This window comes from Pristiophorus japonicus, chromosome 27 (assembly GCF_044704955.1).
Source record: "Pristiophorus japonicus isolate sPriJap1 chromosome 27, sPriJap1.hap1, whole genome shotgun sequence".
Taxonomy (NCBI): Eukaryota; Metazoa; Chordata; class Chondrichthyes; family Pristiophoridae; genus Pristiophorus; species Pristiophorus japonicus.
Genome location: NC_092003.1, coordinates 1,289,293 through 1,313,482, shown reverse-complemented (window position 1 = coordinate 1,313,482; position 24,190 = coordinate 1,289,293). Strand labels below are relative to the sequence as shown.

The 24,190-nt window shown below is 52.3% G+C and overlaps 1 protein-coding gene across 5 annotated transcripts in view; it reads right to left on the bottom strand.

Annotated features, from left to right (window-relative positions):
* The window catches only part of b3gat3 (beta-1,3-glucuronyltransferase 3 (glucuronosyltransferase I)), a 201,486-nt gene that overhangs the window by 28,297 nt on the left and 148,999 nt on the right, over positions 1-24,190 (bottom strand). The window contains exon 9 of one of the 5 annotated variants that reach the window (XM_070868078.1): positions 2,361-2,468. The exons of 3 other annotated variants lie outside the window; for them this stretch is intronic. The gene's annotated coding sequence lies outside the window, so the exon portion shown is untranslated. The remainder of the gene's footprint in view (positions 1-2,360; positions 2,469-24,190) is intronic. One more of the 5 variants, XM_070868079.1, reaches the window with a different exon arrangement.

Here is a 24,190-nt window from a genome sequence, read left to right as displayed (position 1 = left end):
GCAGTATCTCCAAATTTGCGGATGACACTAAGTTGGGTGGCAGTGTGAGCTGCGAGGAGGATGCTATTAGGCTGCAGAGTGACTTGGATAGGTTAGGTGAGTGGGCAAATGCATGGCAGATGAAGTATAATGTGGATAAATGTGAAGTTATCCACTTTGGTGATAAAAACAGAGAGACAGACTATTATCTGAATGCTGACAGATTAGGAAAAGGGGAGGTGCAACGAGACCTGGGTGTCATGGTACATCAGTCATTGAAGGTTAGCATGCAGGTACAGCAGGCGGTTAAGAAAGCAAATGGCATGTTGGCCTTCATAGCGAGGGGATTTGAATACAGGGGCAGGGAGGTGTTGCTACAGTTGTACAGGGCCTTGGTGAGGCCACACCTGGAGTATTGTGTACAGTTTTGTTCTCCTAACCTGAGGAAGGACATTCTTGCTATTGAGGGAGTGCAGCGACGGGTTTAGACAGGTTAGATGCAGGAAGAATGTTCCCAATGTTGGGGAAGTCCAGAACCAGGGGTCACAGTCTGAGGATAAGGGGTAAGCCATTTAGGACCGAGATGAGGAGAAACTTCTTCACCCAGAGAGTGGTGAACCTGTGGAATTCTCTACCACAGAAAGTAGTTGAGGCCAATTCACTAAATATATTCAAAAGGGAGTTAGATGAAGTCCTTACTACTCGGGGGATCAAGGGGTATGGCGAGAAAGCAGGAATGGGGTACTGAAGTTTCATGTTCAGCCATGAACTCATTGAATGGCGGTGCAGGCTAGAAGGGCTGAATGGCCTGCTCCTGCACCTATTTTCTATGTTTCTATGTATCGATGTATTTAAGGGGAAGCTGGATAAACACACGGGAGAGAGAGGGATAGAAGGATGGGGTGATGGGGGGAGATTAAATTCAGACTGTAAATCACTCTTGGGTATCAGTTATTCTATATATAATCCCCCAGATTAGATTCCAGCCTGTAATTCATTCCTGGGTATCTGTTATTCTATATATATATAAATACCCGATCCACCCGATTAGGTCCCAGACTGAACTTGGTCATTAACGAATATTTACTTCTTTCAATTAATGAATGAGAGAGATAACATGGTATTCTAACATTTATAACCTGACAATAGATAAAAATCAGCCCTTTAGCCATGATTGCTTTACTAATTTCTATGAGTACTTTATTGAACTGTAAACGTGAATTCTAATAATTTAAATAAATGCTTTGTCTATCTTTGTCAGTGTCAGTCGTGGCTCAGTGAGCAGCACACTCGCCACTGGTCAGAAGGTTGTGGGTTCAAGTCCCACTCCAGGGACTGGAGCACAAAGTCCAGACTGACACTCCAGTGCAGTACTGAGGGAGCCCCGCACTGTCGGAGGGGCGGTACTGAGGGAGTGCCGCACTGTCGGAGAGGCGGTACAGAGAGAGTGCCGCACTGTCGGAGGGGCAGTACTGAGGGAACGCCGCACTGTAGGAGGGGCAGTACTGAGGGAACGCCGCACTGTCGGAGGGGCGGTACTGAGAGAGCGCCGCACTGTCGGAGGGGCGGTACTGAGGGAGCACCGCACTGTCGGAGGGGCTGTACTGAGGGAGTGCCGCACTGTCGGAGGGGCGGTACTGATGGAGCGCCGCACTGTCGGAGGGGCAGTACTGAGGGAGTGCCGCACTGTCGGAGGGGCCGTCTTTCGGATGAGACGTTAAACCGAGGCCCCGTCTGCCCTCTCGGGCGGATGTAAAAGATCCTGGGGCCACTATTGGAAGAAGAGCAGGGGAGTTCTCCCCGGTGTCCTGGGGCCAATATTTATCCCTCAACCAACATCACTAAAACAGATGATCTGAGTCATTATCACATCGCTGTGTGTGGGAGCTTGCTGTGCGACAATTGGCGTTTCCCACATTACAACAGTGAGCACACTTGAAAAGGTACTTCATTGGCTGTGAAGTGCTTTGGGACGTCCGGTGGTCGTGACTGGTGATAAATAATTGCAAGTCTTTGCTTTCTATAGCTCCTTTTATTGGGCAGGGCCGGTATTTCAGAGAACTTGAATGGCTGCAAGGTTTAGCTGAACTCTTTAAAAATAATTTCAGTTTCATGGCCCCGCACAGGGGAGTGGAGGATGAGAAAGATCGAATGCAGGGTGTGTGTTGCAGCAGGTTATATCCCAGCAGAGCCCCCTACACCCAGATAAGGAGTCAGTAGTGACTGCCACCCAGCTTCAACAGGGAAACAAACACTGATTTCTTAGAAAAATTGAATTATTTTCTAAACAATATTTTCATTTCAGTATTTTTTTTTCTCGTTATTAGAACTGACTAAAACCCACCGAATTACCGAGTTCTGTTGAAACACAGACTACCTACCGATTTGTGTAGTTCCTGAAAAAAAAGCCACTGCTTTGTTGAACGTCTAACAATGAACAGCCTCGTTTGCCAAGGGCACGCGGCTGGGTTCTCTTTTGGAGATCTGCGCTAAAAAACAAAAAACACTTGGAAATACGCCAGCAAGTGTCCGAGAAAGAAAGACTTGCATTTATATAGTGCCTTTCATAGAAACATAGAAAATAGGTGCAGGAGTAGGCCATTCGGCCCTTCTAGCCTGCACCGCCATTCAATGAGTTCATGGCTGAACATGAAACTTCAGTACCCCCTTCCTGCTTTCTCACCATACCCCTTGATTCCCCTAGTAGTAAGGACTTCATCTAACTCCTTTTTGAATATATTTAGTGAATTGGCCTCAACAACTTTCTGTGGTAGAGAATTCCACAGGTTCACCACTCTCTGGGTGAAGAAATTCCTCCTCATCTCGATCCGAAATGGCTTACCCCTTATCCTTAGACTGTGACCCCTGGTTCTGGACTTCCCCAACATTGGGAACATTCTTCCTGCATCTAACCTGTCTAAACCCATCAGAATTTTAAACGTTTCTATGAGGTCCCCTCTCATTCTTCTGAACTCCAGTGAATACAAGCCCAGTTGATCCAGTCTTTCTTGATAGGTCAGTCCCGCCATCCCGGGAATCAGTCTGGTGAACCTTCGCTGCACTCCCTCAATAGCAAGAATGTCCTTCCTCAGGTTAGGAGACCAAAACTGTACACAATACTCCAGGTGTGGCCTCACCAAGGCCCTGTACAACTGCAGTAACACCTCCCTGCCCCTGTACTCAAATCCCCTCGCTATGAAGGCCAACATGCCATTTGCTTTCTTAACCGCCTGCTGTACCTGCATGACAACCTTCAATGACTGATGTACCATGACACCCAGGTCTCGTTGCACCTCCCCTTTTCCTAATCTGTCAGCATTCAGATAATAGTCTGTCTCTCTGTTTTTACCACCAAAGTGGATAACCTCACATTTATCCACATTATACTTCATCCGCCATGCATTTTCCCACTCACCTAACCTATCCAAGTCGCTCTGCAGCCTCATAGCATCCTCCTCGCAGCTCACACTGCCACCCAACTTAGTGTCATCCGCAAATTTGGAGATACTACATTTAATCCCCTCGTCTAAATCATTAATGTACAGTGTAAACAGCTGGGGCCCCAGCACAGAACCTTGCGGTACCCCACTAGTCACTGCCTGCCATTCTGAAAAGTCCCCATTTACTCCTACTCTTTGCTTCCTGTCTGGCAACCAGTTCTCAATCCATGTCAGCACACTACCCCCAATCCCATGTGCTTTAACTTTGCACATTAATCTCTTGTGTGGGACCTTGTCGAAAGCCTTATGAAAGTCCAAATATACCACATCAACTGGTTCTCCCTTGTCCACTCTCCTGGAAACATCCTCAAAAAATTCCAGAAGATTTGTCAAGCATGATTTCCCTTTCACAAATCCATGCTGACTTGAACCTATCATGTCACCTCTTTCCAAATGTGCTGCTATGACATCCTTAATAATTGATTCCATCATTTTACCCACTACCGATGTCAGGCTGACCAGTCTATAATTCCCTGTTATCTCTCTCCCTCCTTTTTTAAAAAGTGGGGTTACATTGGCTACCCTCCACTCCATAGGAACTGATCCAGAGTCAATGGAATGTTGTAAAATGACTGTCAATGCATCCACTATTTCCAAGGCCACCTCCTTAAGTACTCTGGGATGCAGTCCATCAGGCCCTGGGGATTTATCGGCCTTCAATCCCATCAATTTCCCCAACACAATTTCCCGACTAATAAGGATTTCCCTCAGTTCCTCTTCCTTACTAGACCCTCCGACCCCTTTTATATCCGGAAGGTTGTTTGTGTCCTCCTCAGTGAATACCGAACCAAAGTACTTGTTCAATTGGTCCGCCATTTCTTTGTTCCCCGTTATGACTTCCCCTGATTCTGACTGCAGGGGACCTACGTTTGTCTTTACTAACCTTTTTCTCTTTACATATCTATAGAAACTTTTGCAATCCGTCTTAATGTTCCCTGCAAGCTTCTTCTCGTACTCCATTTTCCCTGCCCTAATCAAACCCTTTGTCCTCCTATGCTGAGTTCTAAATTTCTCCCAGTCCCCGGGTTCGCTGCTATTTCTGGCCAATTTGTATGCCACTTCCTTGGCTTTAATACTATCCCTGATTTCCCTTGATAGCCACGGTTGAGCCACCTTCCCTTTTTTATTTTTACACCAGACAGGAATGTACAATTGTTGTAGTTCATCCATGCGGTCTCTAAATGTCTGCCATTGCCCATCCACAGTCAACCCCTTCAGTATCATTCGCCAATCTATCCTAGCCAATTCACGCCTCATACCTTCAAAGTTACCCTTCTTTAAGTTCTGGACCATGATCTCTGAATTAACTGTTTCATTCTCCATCCTAATGCAGAATTCCACCATATTATGGTCACTCTTCCCCAAGGGGTCTCGCACAACGAGATTGCTAATTAATCCTCTCTCATTACACAACACCCAGTCTAAGATGGCCTCCCCCTAGTTGGTTCCTCGACATATTGGTCTAAAAAACCATCCCTTATGCACTCCAGGAAATCCTCCTCCACCGTATTGCTTCCAGTTTGGTTAGCCCAATCTATGTGCATATTAAAGTCACCCATTATAACTGCTGCACCTTTATTGCATGCACCCCTAATTTCCTGTTTGATGCCCTCCCCAACATCACTACTACTGTTTGGAGGTCTGTACACAACTCCCACTAATGTTTTTTGCCCTTTGGTATTCTGCAGCTCTACCCATATAAATTCCACATCATCCAAGCTAATGTCCTTCTGAACTATTGCATTAATCTCCTCTTTAACCAGCAATGCTACCCCACCTCCTTTTCCTTTTATTCTATCCTTCCTGAATGTTGAATACCCCTGGATGTTGAGTTCCCAGCCCTGATCATCCTGGAGCCACGTCTCCGTAATCCCAATAACATCATATTTGTTAACATCTATTTGCACAGTTAATTCATCCACCTTATTGCGGATACTCCTTGCATTAAGACACAAAGCCTTCAGGCATGTTTTTTTAACACCCTTTGTCCTTTTAGAATTTTGCTGTACAGTGGCCCTTTTTGTTCTTTGCCTTGGGTTTCTCTGCCCTCCACTTTTCCTCATCTCCTTTCTGTCTTTTGCTTTTGCCTCTTTTTTGTTTCCCTCTGTCTCCCTGCATTGGTTCCCATCCCCCTGCCATATTAGTTTAAATCCTTCCCAACAGCACTAGCAAACACTCCCCCTAGGACATTGGTTCCGGTCCTGCCCACGACCACCAGACGTCCCAAAGCGCTTCACAGCCAACGAAGTACTTTTGAAGTGCGCTCACTGTTGTAATGTGGGAAACGCCAACTTGCGCACAGCAAGCTCGCACACACAGCAATGTGATAATGTCCCAGATCATCTGTTTTTTGCTATGCTGATTGAGGGATAAATATTGGCCCCAGGACACCGGGGAGAACTCCCCTGCTCTTCTTTGAAATAGTGTCATGGGATCTTTTACATCCAGTTGAGAGGGCAGACAGGGCCTCAGTTTAACGTCTCATCTGAAAGACGGCACCTCCGACAGTGCGGCGCTCCCTCAGTACCGCCCCTCCGACAGTGCAGCGCTCCCTCAGTACTGCCCCTCCGACAGTGCAGCGCTCCCTCAGTACTGCCCCTCCGACAGTGCAGCGCTCCCTTAGTACCGCCCCTCCGACAGTGCGGCGCTCCCTCTGTACTGCACTGGAGTGTCAGCCTAGGTTTATGTGCTCAAGTCCCTGGAGCGGGACTTGAACCCACAACCTTCCGAGGCATGTAGTGAAGTCAAGGTCACTCTGGACCTGCACCTTTATTTCACAGCTCTGGAATGCTGCACTTGCCTGAGACCTGTCCTTATATACCTGTCTCTTGTAAGTGCACCCCTGGTGGTAAGGTATGCTGGTGGTTACAGGTCATATCTTATTACAGTCATGTCTCGCATGTTGGGATACAGTTATATATAATAATGTAAGATACATGACAGTTAGATCCGGAATGCGCTGCCTGAGAGGATGGTGGAGGCAGACTCAATCGCGGCTTTCAAAAGGGAGTTGGATAAGAATCTGAACGGAAATAAACTGCATGGCGATGGGGAAGGGGCGAGGGGAGTGGGACTAGCTGAGAGTCAGCACGGGCTTGACGGGCTGAGGGGCCTCGTTCCGTGTTGTAGCCGTGCTATGAAACCATTATCTTTTCTCCCTTTGGTAAACGGGAACCTAGCTTGGGCAGGGAGAGGGGGTGGAGGTTTGAAAATGTCGTCTCGTCATATTCCACTTCAGGGATCCCTGGGAAACATTTTTAGCAAGGGTCAATGGCCCCTGACGGCTCAAGAAACGTCTTCAGCAACAACCTGCTCCTTCAACGTAGTCAGACGTCCCAAGCTGCTTCACAGGAGAAATGGGACACCCAGCCACATAAGCAGATATCAGGGGCAGGCGACCAAAAGCTGGGTCACAGAGGTGGGTTTTAAGTGAGCACCTTGAAGGAGGAGAGAGAGGCGGAGGGGTTTAGGGAGGGAGTTCCAGAGCTCAGGGCCCAGGCAGCTGAAGGCACGGCCACCGATGGTGGGGTAAAGGTGTTTGCTGACACATGTTTATTTGGGGTTTGTGGGAGGTGGCCAATATTGTTCCAATCACAATGGCGGGACAGCGATTCCAGGTGGATTGAGCCATTCTGACACATCTTTAGAACGAGGTTGAGGTTGACGATGGAGACTCTCCAAGTTCCACTGATATCTTGGCTGGGAAAATAATTCAGGGTGTATATTCTACGCCATTCCTTTTTAGTTTCCATTCCTGATTTGCACTGTTTATAGATGTCAGTGTGGCTCAGTGGGCAGTACTCTGTCTCTCTCTCCAGTCAGAAGGTCGTAGGATCAAGCCCCACTCCAGACACCTGAGCACAAAATGCAGGCCGACACTCCCCCGACTGAGGGAACGCCTCACTGTCGGAGGGACAGGACTGAGGGAGCGCCGCACTGTCGGAGGGACAGGACTGAGGGAGCGCCGCACTGTCGGAGGGGCAGTACTGAGGGAGCGCCGCACTGTCGGAGGGGCAGTACTGAGGGAGCGCCGCACTGTCGGAGGGGCAGTACTGATGGAGTGCCGCACTGTCGGAGGGGCAGTACTGAGGGAGCGCCGCACTGTCGGAGGGGCAGTACTGAGGGAGCGCCGCACTGTCGGAGGGGCAGTACTGAGGGAGCGCCGCACTGTCGGAGGGGCAGTACTGAGGGAGCGCCGCACTGTCCGATGGGCAGTACTGAGGGAGTGCCGCACTGTCAGACGGGCAGTACTGAGGGAGCGCCGCACTGTCGGAGGGGCAGTACTGAGGGAGCGCCGCACTGTCGGAGGGGCAGTACTGAGGGAGCGCCGCACTGTCGGAGGGGCAGTACTGAGGGAGCGCCGCACTGTCGGAGGGGCGGTACTGAGGGAGCGCCGCACTGTCGGAGGGGCAGTACTGAGGGAGCGCCGCACTGTCAGATGGGCAGTACTGAGGGAGTGCCGCACTGTCAGACGGGCAGTACTGAGGGAGCGCCGCACTGTCGGAGGGGCAGTACTGAGGGAGCGCCGCACTGTCGGAGGGGCAGTACTGAGGGAGCGCCGCACTGTCGGAGGGGCAGTACTGAGGGAGTGCCGCACTGTCGGAGGGGCAGTACTGAGGGAGCGCCGCACTGTTGGAGGTTCCATCTTTCAGATGAGACGTTAAACCGAGGCCCCGTCTGTTGTCTCAACTGGACGTAAAAGATCCCATGACACTATATGCTCTCTCAGATCCCGGGGCCACTATTGGAAGAAGAGCAGGGGGAGTTCTCCCCGGTGTCCTGGGGCCAATATTTATCCCTCGACCAACATCACTAAAACAGATGATCCGGGTCATTCTCACATCGCTGTGCGTGGGAGCTTGCTGTGCGCAAATTGTCTGCCGCGTTTCCCACATTACAACAGCGACCGCACTCCAAAAGTACTTCATTGGCTGTAAAGCGCTTTGGGACGTCCTGAGGTGGTGAAAGGCGCTATATAAATGCCCTTGCTGCTTCCCTCACAGGATTGTCACTTTCTCTCTCTCTCTGTTGCCTTTCCGTCATCTCTCTCTCTTCCGAGAGCCGCTTGTTTCGTTTGGTCACCAGTTTCACAATGAATGTTATACATCTGATCGCATATTTCTCTCGCTAGACGGGCCGGGGCCAGTATCTGAGGGCCTCGGCAAACTGAGTACGTGGAATATACACGTTATATACACGTTATATACACACACACAGAAAGTGTCACACCTCTCGCAGTTGCTTTCGAAACGATTAGCTGCTTTGCCGAGGGGAGGGGGGGGGAGGGGAGCATCTCACGGCGTGAACACAACAAGAAGCGGTGTGAGAGGTGACGGAGAGTGGAGCGGCAAGATCCAACAACCGCTGCAGCAAGTGTCCTGTCAGCGCCTCGGCCCGGGACAACACAGCGGCTCCCACACCAGTCCCGCTGCCTGGAACCGCTCCCACGTCCGGTCCCCGGATTTGAAAGGTACTCCATCTCTGAATGAATGGCATGCCGGTGACACAACTGAGTCACTGTGGCTTCAAGGGTTTTTTTTTCTCACAAACCACGGTTAACTCTTTCGTGAGCCGAGGCCTGCTCAACAGCAGCTTTTGAAATCTTGCCCCCCGTGTCCTAACTCACACCCAGTCCCGCTCACCCATCACCCCCTGTGCTCACTGCCCCGTGTCCTAACTCACACCGAGTCCCGCTCACCCATCACCCGCTGTGCTCACTGCCCCGTGTCCTAACTCACACCGAGTCCCGCTCACCCATCACCCCCTGTGCCCCGTGTCCTAACTCACACCCAGTCCCACTCACCCATCACCCGCTGTGCTCACTGCCCCGTGTCCTAACTCACACCCAGTCCCGCTCACCCATCACCCCCTGTGCCCCGTGTCCTAACTCACACCCAGTCCCACTCACCCATCACCCCCTGTGCTCACTGCTCCGTGTCCTAACTCACACCGAGTCCCGCTCACCCATCACCCCCTGTGCTCACTGACCCCGTGTCCTAACTCGCACCGAATCCCACTCACCCATCACCCCCTGTGCCCCATGTCCTAACTCGCACCGAGTCCCGCTCACCCATCACCCACTGTGCTCACTGCCCCCGTGTCCTAACTCACACCCAGTCCCACTCACCCATCACCCCCTGTGCTCACTGCCCCGTGTCTTAACTCACACCCAGTCCCACTCACCCATCACCCCCTGTGCTCACTGCCCCGTGTCCTAACTCGCACCCAGTCCCACTCACCCATCACCCCCTGTGCCCTGTGTCCTAACTTGACCCAGTCCCACTCACCCATCACCCCCTGTGCTCACTGCCCCCGTGTCCTAACTCACACCCAGTCCCACTCACCCATCACCCCCTGTGCTCACTGCCCCGTGTCCTAACTCACACCCAGTCCCACTCACCCATCACCCCCTGTGCTCACTGCCCCCGTGTCCTAACTCACACCCAGTTCCACTCACCCATCACCCCCTGTGCTCACTGCCCCGTGTCCTAACTCGCACCAAGTCCCACTCACCCATCACCCCCTGTGCTCACTGCCCCGTGTCCTAACTCACACCCAGTCCCGCTCACCCATCACCCCCTGTGCTCACTGCCCCGTGTCCTAACTCGCACCCAGTTCCACTCACCCATCACCCCCTGTGCTCACTACCCCGTGTCCTAACTCACACCCAGTCCCACTCACCCATTACCCCCTGTGCTCACTGCCCCGTGTCCTAACTCACACCCAATCCCACTCACCCATCACCCCCTGTGCTCACTGCCCCGTGTCCTAACTCGCACCCAGTTCCACTCACCCATCACCCCCTGTGCTCACTGTCCCCGTGTCCTAACTCACACCCAGTCCCACTCACCCATCACCCCCTGTGCTCACTGCCCCGTGTCCTAACTCGCACCAAGTCCCACTCACCCATCACCCCCTGTGCTCACTGCCCCGTGTCCTAACTCGCACCAAGTCCCACTCACCCATCACCCCCTGTACTCGCTACCCCGTGTCCTAACTCGCACACAGTTCCACTCACCTATCACCCCCTGTGCTCGTTGACCTACATTGAAACCCAGTCTGACAATGCCCCAATTTTAAAATTCACCATCCTCCTGTTCAAATCCCTCCTCGCCACCTACCCCTATCTCTGTAACCCCCTCCAGCCCCTACACTCCTCCCTATCTCTGTAACCTCCTCCAGTCCCTACACACCTCCCTATCTCTGTAACCTCCTCCAGTCCCTACACACCTCCCTATCTCTGTAACCTCCTCCAGTCCCTACACACCTCCCTATCTCTGTAACCTCCTCCAGCCCCTACACCCCTCCCTATCTCTGTAACCTCCTCCAGCTCTACACCCCTCCCTATCTCTGTAACCCCCTCCAGTCCTACAACCCTCCGAGATCTCTGCGTTCCTCCAATTCTGGCCTCGTGCCCATCCCCCGATTCCCATCGCTCCACCATCGGTGGCCGTGCCTTCAGCTGCCTGGGCCCCAAGCTCTGGAACTCCCTCCCTAAACCTCTCCGCCTCTCTCTCCTCCTTAAAACCGACCTCTCTGACCCAGCTTTTGGTCACTTGTCCCGATATCTCTTTATGTAGCTCAGTGTCAATTTTTTTGTCTTATAACACTGCTGTGAAGCGCCTTTGGTTTGGTACGGTAAAGGCACTATATAAATACAGGTTGTTGTTGGTGTGTAGACCTGCCGTTTACTGCAAGGTTGATTGGACAGCGCTCGCTGTAGAGTGCAGAGGCACTGCTGGAATATTAGCCAAGTGCTGATGTTAGAATCATGGAAAGGTGTGACCATACAGCCCATCACGCCTGTGCCCACTCTTTGAAAGAGGAATCCAATTGGTTGACATTGACGGAATCCCAATGCACAAATCGCACTCCGTTCCTTCCATTACCATCCCTTCCTGTTAAATTCAGACCCTGTCCTGCAAAGATTTCGGGACCATTCATAACCTGGGAATCCTGTGTAACTCCACAGGTATACTGCAGGGTGCCACAATTTGGCCCATCATGTCAATGCCATCTCCTTGCTAGAGCAATCCCAAACTAATCCTGCGCTCTCCCCATAGCCCTGTATCAATCCCAAACTAATCCCGCGCTCTCCCCATAGCCCTGTATCAATCCCAAACTAATCCCGCGCTCTCCCCATAGCCCTGTATCAATCCCAAACTAATCCCGCGCTCTCCCCATAGCCCTGTATCAATCCCAAACTAATCCCGGGCTCTCCCCATAGCCCTGTATCAATCCCAAACTAATCCCACTCTCTCCCCATAGCCCTGTATCAATCCCAAACTAATCCCGCTCTCTCCCCATAGCCCTGTATCAATCCCAAACTAATCCCGCGCTCTCCCCATAGCCCTGTATCAATCCCAAACTAATCCCGCGCTCTCCCCATAGCCCTGTATCAATCCCTAAATAATCCCACTCTCTCCCTATAGCCCTGTATCAATCCCAAACTAATCCCACTCTCTCCCCATAGCCCTGTATCAATCCCAAAATAATCCCGCGCTCTCCCTATAGCCCTGTATCAATCCCAAACTAATCCCACTCTCTCCCCATAGCCCTGTATCAATCCCAAACTAATCTCACTCTCTCCCCATAGCCCTGTAACAATCCCCAAATAATCCCACTCTCTCCCTATAGCCCTGTATCAATCCCAAACTAATCCCACTCTCTCCCCATAGCCCTGTATCAATCCCAAACTAATCCCGCACTCTCCCCATAGCCCTGTATCAATCCAAAACTAATCCCGCGCTCTCCCCATAGCCCTGTATCAATCCCAAACTAATCCCACTCTCTCCCCATAGCCCTGTATCAATCCCAAACTAATCCCGCTCTCTCCCCATAGCCCTGTATCAATCCCAAACTAATCCCGCGCTCTCCCCATAGCCCTGTATCAATCCCAAACTAATCCCGCGCTCTCCCCATAGCCCTGTATCAATCCCTAAATAATCCCACTTTCTTCCTATAGCCCTGTATCAATCCCAAACTAATCCCACTCTCTCCCCATAGCCCTGTATCAATCCCAAAATAATCCCGCGCTCTCCCTATAGCCCTGTATCAATCCCAAACTAATCCCACTCTCTCCCCATAGCCCTGTATCAATCCCAAACTAATCTCACTCTCTCCCCATAGCCCTGTAACAATCCCCAAATAATCCCACTCTCTCCCTATAGCCCTGTATCAATCCCAAACTAATCCCACTCTCTCCCCATAGCCCTGTATCAATCCCAAAATAATCCCACTCTCTCCCTATAGCCCTGTATCAATCCCAGACTAATCCCACTGCCCCGCTCTCTCCCCATAGACCTGTATCAATCCCCAAACGAATCCCACTGCCCCGCTCTCTCCCCATAGTCCTGTATCAATCCCAGACTAATCCCACTGCCCCGCTCTCTCCCCATAGACCTGTATCAATCCCCAAACTAATCCCACTGCCCCGCTCTCTCCCCATAGCTCTGTATCAGTCCCCAAACTAATCCCACTGCCCCGCTCTCTCCCCATAGTCCTGTATCAATCCCCAAACTAATCCCACTGCCCCGCTCTCTCTCCCATAGCCCTGTATCAATCCCCAAACTAATCCCACTGCCCCGCTCTCTCCCCATAGCCCTGTATCAATCCCCAAACTAATCCCACTGCCCCGCTCTCTCTCCCATAGCCCTGTATCAATCCCCAAACTAATCCCACTGCCCCGCTCTCTCCCCGTAGCCCTGTATCAATCCCAAACTAATCGCACTGCCCCGCTCTCCCCATAGCCCTGTATCAATCCCCAAACTAATCCCACTGCCCCGCTCTCCCCATAGCCCTGTATCAATCCCAAACTAATCCCACTGCCCGCTCTCTCCCCATAGCCCTGTATCAATCCCCAAACTAATCCCACTGCCCCGCGCTCTCCCCATAGCCCTGTATCAATCCCCAAACTAATCCCACTGCCCCGCTCTCTCCCCATAGCCCTGTATCAATCCCCAAACTAATCCCACAGCCCCGCGCTCTCCCCATAGCCCTGTATCAATCCCCAAACTAATCCCACTGCCCCGCTCTCTCCCCATAGTCCTGTATCAATCCCCAAACTAATCCCACTGCCCCGCTCTCTCCCCATAGTCCTGTATCAATCCCCAAACTAATCCCACTGCCCTGTTCTCTCCCCATAGTCCTGTATCAATCCCCAAACTAGTCCCACTGCCCTGCTCTCTCCCCATAGTCCTGTATCAATCCCAAACTAATCCCACTGCCCCGCTCTCTCCCCGTAGCCCTGTATCAATCCCAAACTAATCCCACTGCCCCGCTCTCTCCCCATAGTCCTGTATCAATCCCCAAACTAATCCCACTGCCCCGCTCTCTCCCCCATAGCCCTGTAGCGTTCTCCACTTCCAATATTTATCCACTTTTCCCATAAAAGATGCAATAATCTCTGCCTCCCACATATCAACAATCCTCTGTGTAAAGAAATGTACGTGATGAACTTTATGGGTAATAGTGTCTGAGGTGTCTCTCTCTCTCTCTGTCTGTCTGTCTCTCTCTCTCTGTCGCTCTCTCTCTCTCTCTCTGTCCGTCTGTCTCTCTCTGTGTCTCTCGCTCTCTCTCGGTCTCTCTCTCTCTGTCTCTGTGTCTGTCTGTCTCTCTCTCTGTCTCTCTCGGTCTCTCTCTCTCGCTCTCTGTGTCGGTCGGTCTGTCCGTCTGTCTCTCTCTCTCTCTCTCTCGGTCTCTCTCTCTCTGTCTGTGTCTGTCTGTCTCTCTCTCTGTCTGTGTCTGTCTGTCTCTCTCTCTCTCTCTCTCTCGGTCTCTCTCTCTCTCTGTCTGTGTCTGTCTGTCTCTCTCTCTCTCTGTGTGTCTCTCTCTCTCTGTGTCTCTCTCTCTCGGTCTCTCTCTCTCTCTCTGTCTCTCTGTGTCTGTCTGTCTCTCTCTATTTGTCTCTTTCTCTGAATTCATGGTCTCTCTCTGACTTTAGTCTCTTTCGTTCTCTCAATCTGTTTCACACTCATAAGAATTAGGAGCAGGAGTAGGCTATTAGGCCCCTCGCGCCTACTCTGCTTCTCAGTAAGATCATGGCTGGTCATTGACCTCACCTCCACTTTCCCGCCCGATCCCCATATCCTTTTATTTCCAGTCTTTCTTTTTATCTCTAACTCTCTCTCTTTTGCTCCCCCACTCTTACTCTCTCTCTCGCTCACTCTCTCTCTCTCTCCCCCCCACGGTATCTCTCTATCACTTGTTGTCTCACTCGGTCCCTTATATTTTCCATTCTGTACCTCTCTTATTCTGTCTCTCCTTCTATCACTCTGACTATTTCACACTTTCATACTTCAAAAGATCATAAGCCACTTCGAGATGATGAAGGCCTTTCAGTCCATCTTAATTCAGCCATCTGGAAGGGCCTACATTCCCCCATTGCTGCAGATAGTAATTCGCTAAATAATTTCAGTGTTTGTTCTATTCATTCTCGGGGCGTGGGCGTTGCCGCAAGGCCCAGCATTTATTTCCAATCCCCTGAGAAGGTGGTGGTGAGCCGCCTTCTTGAACCGCTGCAGTCCGTGTGGTGCTGTTAGGGAGGGAGTTCCAGGATTGTGACCCAGCGACGATGAAGGAACGGCCGATATATTTCCCAGTCAGGATGGTGTGTGACTCGGAGGCGGTGGTGTTCCCATGGACCTGCTACTCTTGTACCTCTAGGCGGTAGAGGCCGCGGGTTTGGAAGAAGCCTTGGCGAGTTGCTGCAGTGCATCTTGTAGATGGTACACACTGCAGCCAGGGGGCGCCGGTGGTGGAGGGAGTGAGTGTTGAAGGTGGTGGAGGGAGTGAGTGTTGAAGGTGGTGGAGGGAGTGAGTGTTGAAGGTGGTGGAGGGAGTGAGTGTTGAAGGTGGTGGAGGGAGTGAGTGTTGAAGGTGGTGGATGGGGTGCCAATCAAGCGGGCCGCTTTGTCCTGGATGGTGTCCTCCAGTCTGCTCGGAGTGTCCGTTCCAAGCGTTGACCTGAGATCGCCCTAAAGTTATCCGTTACCAGTGTGAACCTGTGGTCCCTTATCTGATCCGCACGGTTTAATTTAGAGGAACATTCCCGATTAACCTCTTCCATACCATTAACCACCTTATACACCTTTACAAGGTCAGCTCTTAGACGCCTCCTTTCCAGGTTGAATAGCCTGAGTCACTGTCTTTAAGAACATAAGAAATAGAAGCAGGAGTCGGCCATTCGGCCCCTCGAGCCTGCTCCGCCATTCAATAAGATCATGGCTGATCCGATCATGGACTCAGCTCCACTTCCCCGCCCGCTCCCCATAACCCTTCACTCCCCTAGCATTCAAAAATCTGTCTATCTCCACCGTAAATATATTCAATGACCCAGCCTCCACAGCTCCCTGGGATAGAGAATTCCACAGATTCACCACCCTCTGAGAGAAGAAATTCCTCCTCATTTCCATCTTAAATGGGCAACCCCTTATTCTGAAACTATGCCCCCTAGTCCCCTAGTTCTAGATTCCCCCATCAGTCGAGACATCCTCTCTGCATCTACCCTGTCCAGCTCCCTCATCATCTTATTCATTTCAATAAGATCACCCCTCATTCTTCTAAACTCCAATGGGTACAGGCCCAACCTGCTCAACCTTTCTTCATAAGACAATCCCCTCATCTCAGGAATCAACCGAGTGAACCTTCTCTGAACTGCCTCCAATGTAAGTATATCCCTTCCTACATTACCACAGTGACCACACTTCAAAAGTACTTTATTGGCTGTAAAGCAGTTTGGTACATCCTGAGGTCATGAAAGGTACTATATAAATGCAAGTCTTTCCTCATAACTTAGACCCCCACCCCACTCGGGACCGGCCTCATGTCTCCTCTCTGCGATGCCTCCTGTGGTCAAATATCTCAGTGACCAGGACCCGGTGCTCGGGGTCGGTCTGACCAGGGAACTGTACTGAGCTCCCTCCGACCCGTATCCCACTGTTCTGTCCTTTTGGCATATCACATTGGGTGAAGGGTCAACTAAGGCTCCTGGGTCTCTTTGAACTGATCACAGAATCTCACAGCACAGGAGGATCCCATTGGGCCCATCGAGCCCGTGCTGTGCCGGCTCTGTGACAGAGCGATCCAATCAGCCCCACTCCCCCCCCCCCCCTGCTCTTTCCCCACAGCCCTGGCACATTTGTTTTTGTCCTTTTCAAGTATTGATTCAATTCCCTCTAAAAGTTACGATGAAATCTGTTTCATCCCGAGATTTTCCCAAGACCATTCTTTCCCTCCGTTTCGCCTGCAGCCCTTTACACGTGTCCGTATTAAACCCCGCCGGCCGATGTTGGATTTGGGGATCGCACTTGCTCGCTGTGTGGGTCCTGGGCGTCCTCCTCCCATTGTTCCGTCTCCAGCGACAGGAACAGTGAATCACAGGCGTGTGCCGGCATCAGGCTCGATAACTCTGGTCGGGCAGGCCCTTGCAGCTTTCATCACATGATCTCCCGCCATCGATCCATCGTCCAGGCACAACACCCTCCCGCGGCCAATGGCAAAGGGGACCGGCCCTTTGTTACCCAACTCGATTCACCTTGACTGTCAGACAGCCTTTTTCCATCCTTCCCATTCCCGGAGGTTCCACGCCAATCCGGGAGAGTTGTTAACACTAGCCGGCAGCTTGGATTATGTAAATATAGAGCCACTTCTCCAGATAAATACCAACCTACGAACAATGGCGGACGGGTAAAGGCCACCTGGTCCCTCCAGCCCATCCCCACACAATCCCGATACCTTGTGTATCACGACATACACACTCCACCCCACCCTGAACCCTGTGCTCTCCTGGGAGAGGCAAAAAAACACATTAAAAACTCAGGCCAATTTGGGGGGGTGAAATCTGGGAAATTCCTCTCCGGCCCATCTCGGCGATTGCAACTAGTCCAGTTCCCTCCGGCCCTGAATACCCTGCAGTGCCGACCTTCAGTGAGAGGCAATCTCCCCCCCCACCCACAGTCAAAAAGTCTAGCGTTTGCTTGAAGGAATTCAGTGAATCACCATCCACATGGGAGGGCAGCCTGTTTCAGAGGCCCACTGTTCTCTGGGAAAAGACCCAACTCCTGACGTCTAACCTCAATCTGGCCCTATACAACTTAAATTTGTGGTCCCTGATCCTGCCGAACATATTTAATTGAAATAAACTGTCAGCTGGAACACCATCTATTCCCTTCATTATCTTATAAACCTCAATCAGATCACCTCAAAGTCTATGCTGCTCTTAAGGAGTAGAGTCCCAACTCTTTTAACCTATGCTGATAACTAAGGTGGTTTAAACTGGGGATTATTCTAGTGGCCGCCTTCTGTACCCTCTCCAGAGCCTCATGTGAGGAGACCAAAACTGGACCCAGTATTCCAAGTGCGGCCTGACTAAGGTCTTGTACAAGCACAAAGCAGTTCTACACTCAATTGTCCTATGGATATACCCAACACCCTATTTGCTCTCGCTCTCGCTATCGTTGCATGGCATTGCTCGTGCACCTTTAAGGATGCATGCATTAGAATGTTCAAATCTCTGTCTATCTCCACCATCTTCAATGCCTTTCTCAAATAGTTGAGAAACAACTGAACGTTAAATCTCCGGCTGTCGCTCCGCGATTGTGATACTAATCGGTGTGCAAAGAACGGGGGTGGAGAATAGAAACTGCTGGGAGCAGAAATGGTGTTGAATCCAGTCCTGATACAGACTCGAATATCAAGCCTTTCAGTTACACCACACACCAGTTTCTCAATGTTACACCCTTGTTTCTCTCTTGTACCCCACCCTCACAAAACCATCACTTTACTCTTAAGCAGGCCGTTCAACCCATGAACTATCCTCTACGTTTCTGCACCATCCCTGTTATCTCTATCGCTTTCCAACCACGGCAAGATAGGTCGATAAGGCTGCTCAAAAACACTCTGGGATCCTGGCCTTTATAAACAGAGGCATACACTACAAGAGGTAGGTGATACTGAACATTTATAAACCCCTGGTTAGGCCCCAGCTGGAGTATTGTGGCCAATTCTGGGCACCGCACTTTAGGGAGGATGTCGAGGCCTTGGAGAGGGTCCAGGGGGAGAGTGACCAGAACGGTCCCGGGGGGATGAGGGACTTCAGTGACGTGGGGAGACTGGAGAAGCCGGGGTTGTTCCCCTTGGAGCAGAGAAGGTTAAGGGGGAGATTTGATCGAGGTGTTCACAATCACGGGGGGTTTGACGGAGTAAATCAGGAGGGACTGTTCCCGGGGGGCAGGAGGGCCGGTAACCAGAGGGACACGGATTGACGATAATCAGCGATGGAACCAGAGGGGGAGACGAGGAGAATGTTTTTACGCAGTTGTTGTGATCGGGAACGCGCTGCCTGAAAGGGCGGTGGGAGCAGATTCAATCGTGACTTTCAAACCGGGAATTGGATCAATACTGGGACAGGAGAAATGTGCCGGGGCTGTGGGGAGTGGGACTGATTGGATCGCTCTGTGACAGAGCCGGCACAGCACGGGCTCGAGGGGCCCAATGGGATCCTCCTGTGCGGTGCGATTGTATCGGAGTTTATGGTGGAAATTATCGAGGTGATGGTGGTGACTGTTGCAGGTACTGAGGGTGAAGGAGCTCAGAGCGACTCAGCTACCCTTCACTGATAGTGGTTCAGTTACTGCACTAATAATCTTTCGAGTGGAAGCAAGTCTTCCTCGATTTCGAGGGACTGGCTATGATGATGACATTAGGGTGTATAATGCTTTGTTTTATTTTTTTTCCCAGGGGCAGCACGGGCCCAGCCCACACTGCGATATGTGAGCGCACTGGGTCCGTGCAGCAGAGCAGGTCTCCAGTCCTGGTTAACCCTTGCCCCTGGACCCAGACCTCGCTCTGTCAAGCCCCGTGTGGTGGCTGGTGTGCAACGGTCACCCCACGTTAAAACAATCCACCCACAGGCATCTTCCACCCCCCTCAATTGGAGTTCAGGATCGGGAACATTGGGTCCTTCATTGAAACATCTGCGAACTCATGTGGAAGCAAGTCATCCTCGTTCGAGAGATCGCCCATGCTGAAGTAATAATCCAGACAACAGGAGGGCAAATCCCACCTGGGGCAGTTTGAAAATTCAAATTCAGTTCAAATGAATTTGGGTTTAAAAAGCTGCTATTCGTAAAAGTGACCATGAAGCTGTCGGATTGTCGCTAAAAACCCCAACTGGTTCTCCTTTAGGGAAGGAAATGTGCCGGTCTGGGCCTACATGTGACTCCAGACCCACAGCAGTGTGGTTGACTCTGAAGTAAACCACTCAGTTGTGTCAAGCCGTTACTTACACAGCGGTTCAAGAAGGCGGCTCGCCACCATCTTCTCAGGGGCAGCCAGGGAGGGGCAATAAATGCCGGCCTTGCCAGCGACGCCAACACCCTGAGAATGAATAACAGAAAACTGTTCGGGGAGGTGGATTCAAAGGAAATTGTTGTTTCTCTTTGCGAATCCTGATGTAAAACTCCCCCGGGTTTCTCTGCTCACACGTAGTCACGCCTGCCTTCATGGTCTCACTACAAGTATCACACGGAGGTGCTCACCATACTCCACACATCCACGCCGTACCTTTCATGGCCCCGACCTGCAAGCGCCCACAAACAGCAAAGTGATAATGACCAGATAATCGTTTCTTGTGATGTTGGTCGAGGGTTAAATATTGGCCCCAGGACACCGGGGAGAACTCCCCCTGCTCCTCTTCCAATAGTGGCCCCGGGATCTTTTACATCCACCCGAGAGGGCAGACGGGGCCTCGGTTTAACGTCTCATCCGAAAGACGGCCCCTCCGACAGTGCGGCGCTCCCTCAGTACTGCCCCACCGACAGTGCGGCACTCCCTCAGTACCGTCCCTCCGACAGTACGGCACTCCCTCAGTACTGCCCCTCCGACAGTGCGGTGCTCCCTCAGTACTGCCCCACCGACAGTGCGGCACTCCCTCAGTACTGCCCCTCCGACAGTGCAGCGCTCTCAGTACTGCCCCTCCGACAGTGCGGTGCTCCCTCAGTACTGCCCCACCGACAACGCGGCGCTCCCTCAGTACTGCCCCTCCGACAGTGCAGCGCTCCCTCAGTACTGCCCCTCCGACAGTGCGGCGCTCCCTCAGTACTGCCCCTCCGACAGTGCGGCGCTCCCTCAGTACCGCCCCTCCGACAGTGCGGCACTCCCTCAGTACTGCACCTCCGACAGTGCAGCGCTCTCTCAGTACCGCCCCTCCGACAGTGCGGCACTCCCTCAGTACCGCCCCTCCGACAGTGCGGCACTCCCTCAGTACTGCACCTCCGACAGTGCAGTGCTCCCTCAGTACCGCCCCTCCGACAGTGCGGCACTCCCTCAGTACCGCCCCTCCGACAGTGCGGCGCTCCCTCAGTACTGCCATTTGAAGTGCTATATAAATGCAAGTTTTTCTGTCTTTCTAATTCAGTCACCCACGCAATCTACATTCTGAACAGGTGTGAAAGAAAAACAATTGTGGTGTGGGTACTGACATTTAATGTCTGTGCACAGCCCCTGGGGTTTCAGAATGACACAGCACCTCCCTCAGGTACAAGGTATTGCGTTGTTTTCTGTACCTGGAGGAGGTGGCGACAGTAATTGTGAAAGCACAGGTACGGCGATCAGAATCTCTGCCGGAGGGTGGGGAGCTGCCCGAGGTCTCTGCCTGCACCCAAAACTGCTAGTGATTCTCGCGGTGACACAAACACCAGGAACCTGCCACTCAGTCTCACCCCTTCTTACTCTGCTATAGTGCTCATCCGATATTTGTGAATCTGAAACAAGAAACACCTCAGGACCTCCCAAGGGGCTTCACAGCCAATGAAGGAGCGGGGTGGGGGTGGGGGTTGGGGTTCTGCTTGAACTGTATAAAACACTGGTTAGGCCACAGCTGGAGTACTGCGTGCACATTACAGGAAGGACGTGATTGCACTGGAGAGGGTGCAGAGGTTTACCAGGATGTTGCCTGGGCTGGAGAAGTTTAGCAATGAGGAAAGATTGAAGATGCTGCAGTTGTTTTCTTTGGAACAGAGGAGGCTGAGGGGAGAGCTTATTGAGGTGTATAAAATTATGAGGGGCCTGGATAGATTGGATAGGTCGGACCTGTTTCCCTTGGCAGAGGGGTCAATAACCAGGGGGCATAGATTTAAAGTAATTCCGGGGAGGTTTAGAGGAGGAAATAAATCTTCACCCAGAGGGTGGTGGGGATCTGGAACTCACGGCCTGAAAGGGTGGTAGAGGCAGAAGCCCTCACCACATTTAAAAAGTACTTGGATATGCCGTAACCTACAGAGCTACGGACCAAGAGCTGGAAAGTGGGATTAGGCTGGGTAGCTCTTTGTCGGCTGGCACGGACATGATGGGCCGAATGGGTGGTACTGAGGGAGTGGTACTGAGGGAGTGCCGCACTGTCGGAGGGGCAGTACTGAGGGAGTGCCGTACTGTTGGAGGGGCAGTACTGAGGGAGTGCCGTACTGTCGGAGGGGCAGTACTGAGGGAGTGCCGCACTGTCGGAGGGGCAGTACTGAGGGAGCGCCGCACTGTCGGAGGGGCAGTACTGAGGGAGTGCTGCACTGTCGGAGGGGCAGTACTGAGGGAGTGCCGTACTGTCGGAGGGACAGTACTGAGGGAGTGCCGTACTGTCGGAGGGACAGTACTGAGGGAGCGCCGCACTGTCGGAGGGGCAGTACTGAGGGAGAGCCGCACTGTCGGAGGGGCAGTACTGAGGGAGTGCCGCACTGTCGGAAGGGCAGTACTGAGGGAGTGCTGCACTGTCGGAGGGGCAGTACTGAGGGAGTGCCGCACTGTCGGAGGGGCAGTACTGAGGGAGCGCCGCACTGTTGGAGGGGCGGTACTGAGGGAGTGCCGCACTGTCGGAGGTGCCGTCTTTCAGATGAAGTGTTAAACCGAGGCACCGTCTGCACTCTCAGGTGAATGCAAGAGAGCCCACAACACTATTGGAAGAAGAGCGGGGGGAGTTCTCTCCGGTGTTCTGGGGCCAATATTTATCCCTCAACCCACATCACTAAAACGGATGATCTGGTCAGTTATCTCACGGCCTTCGGTGGGAGCTTGCCAGGGTAATAAAGCACAGGCATGTAGGACCTATTTAAGGTCATCGGAAACAAATTGACGAATAAATGGGGCGGATCCAGGGTGGGGCAGTGTGTACAGTGCATAGGAACAGAAGGCCATTCAGCCCCTCGAGCCTGTTCCACCAATCAATGAGATCAGGGCTGATCCATGACCGAACTCCATACACCCGCCTTTGCCACGGTCTGGGGAATGGAGGGGCTCAAGCAAATGAATGATTGTTCTTATATTTTCTGCTAAGATATTCAGACCCATTTAATTCACAGTTCATCATCATTATCATCACAGGCAGTCCCTCGTATCGAGGGTGACTTGCTTCCACGCTAAAAAAAGGGATGGGTTCACAGGTGTTTCAATGAAGGACCTAATATTCCAGATCCCGAACTACATCCTGAAGGGTGGAAGATGCCTGTGGGTGGATTATTTAACGTGGGGTGACCGTTGCACACCAGCCACCACACGGGGCTTGACAGAGCGAGGTCTGGGTCCAGGGGCAAGGGTTAACCAGGACTGGAGACCTGCTCTGCTGTACGGACCCAGTGTGCTCACATATCGCAGTGTGGGCTGGGCCCGTGCTGCCCCTGGGCCCCGAACTTACGCCTCTCCTGGGCCTCGATCACGTCCCTCTACAGTCCCTCGCCGCTCCTCCACCTCGATCACATCCCTCGCCGCTCCTCCACCTCGATCACATCCCTCTACAGTCCCTCGCCGCTCCTCCACCTCGATCACATCCCTCGCCGCTCCTCCACCTCGATCACATCCCTCTACAGTCCCTCGCCGCTCCTCCACCTCGATCACATCCCTCGCCCTCCTCCACCCCGATCACATCCCTCGCCGCTCCTCCACCTCGATCACATCCCTCGCCGCTCCTCCACCCCGATCACATCCCTCGCCGCTCCTCCACCTCGATCACATCCCTCGCCGCTCCTCCACCTCGATCACATCCCTCGCCGCTCCTCCACCTCGATCACATCCCTCTACAGTCCCTCGCCGCTCCTCCACCCCGATCACATCCCTCTACAGTCTCTCGCTGCTCCTTCGCCACTCCCTCGCCCCTCCTGCTGTACATGCCCACGCACCAATCACCGACCTGGATCTGGACGTCACTCTTGGCTGCTGTCGCCCTCCTACACCAGCTCACGCTGCTCACAGGCTGCTCGCTGCTCCTTTTATGGCCCCTGTCTGCCCTGGTGTTCTCACGCAGGTCGGGGCTGCCACAGTTAGCTGCCCTTGGAGGACACATGCAGACACAGGAAGCAGAATATTGTGTGTTCTTACCATTACAATGTGCCAAAGCTCCAGAGTGACCCACGAAGGAATCTCAGGTGAATGCTATCACAGCCTCTATTCTTCATTATTCCCTCCTTCTCCGTAACCTCAACGTTCTCCTTTTCTCCTGTCCTCAGTGCTCCCGTCGAAGGGTTGGTACAGGATGTTTCACAGCGGGACACTGGACCTCAAGCAGCTGAAGAGAATGTCCCACTGACTCAGCGTAGGGAATCCGCTTACTGTAACGGTATGTTCAATGTTCTGGGCGTTGTAATGTGAGCATTCTCACAGGTGGGTCGAGCTGTTGATTGTACAGCGCCTATCCTGGGCCGACATCCAGCTCGCGGCCAATGCCATCGAGT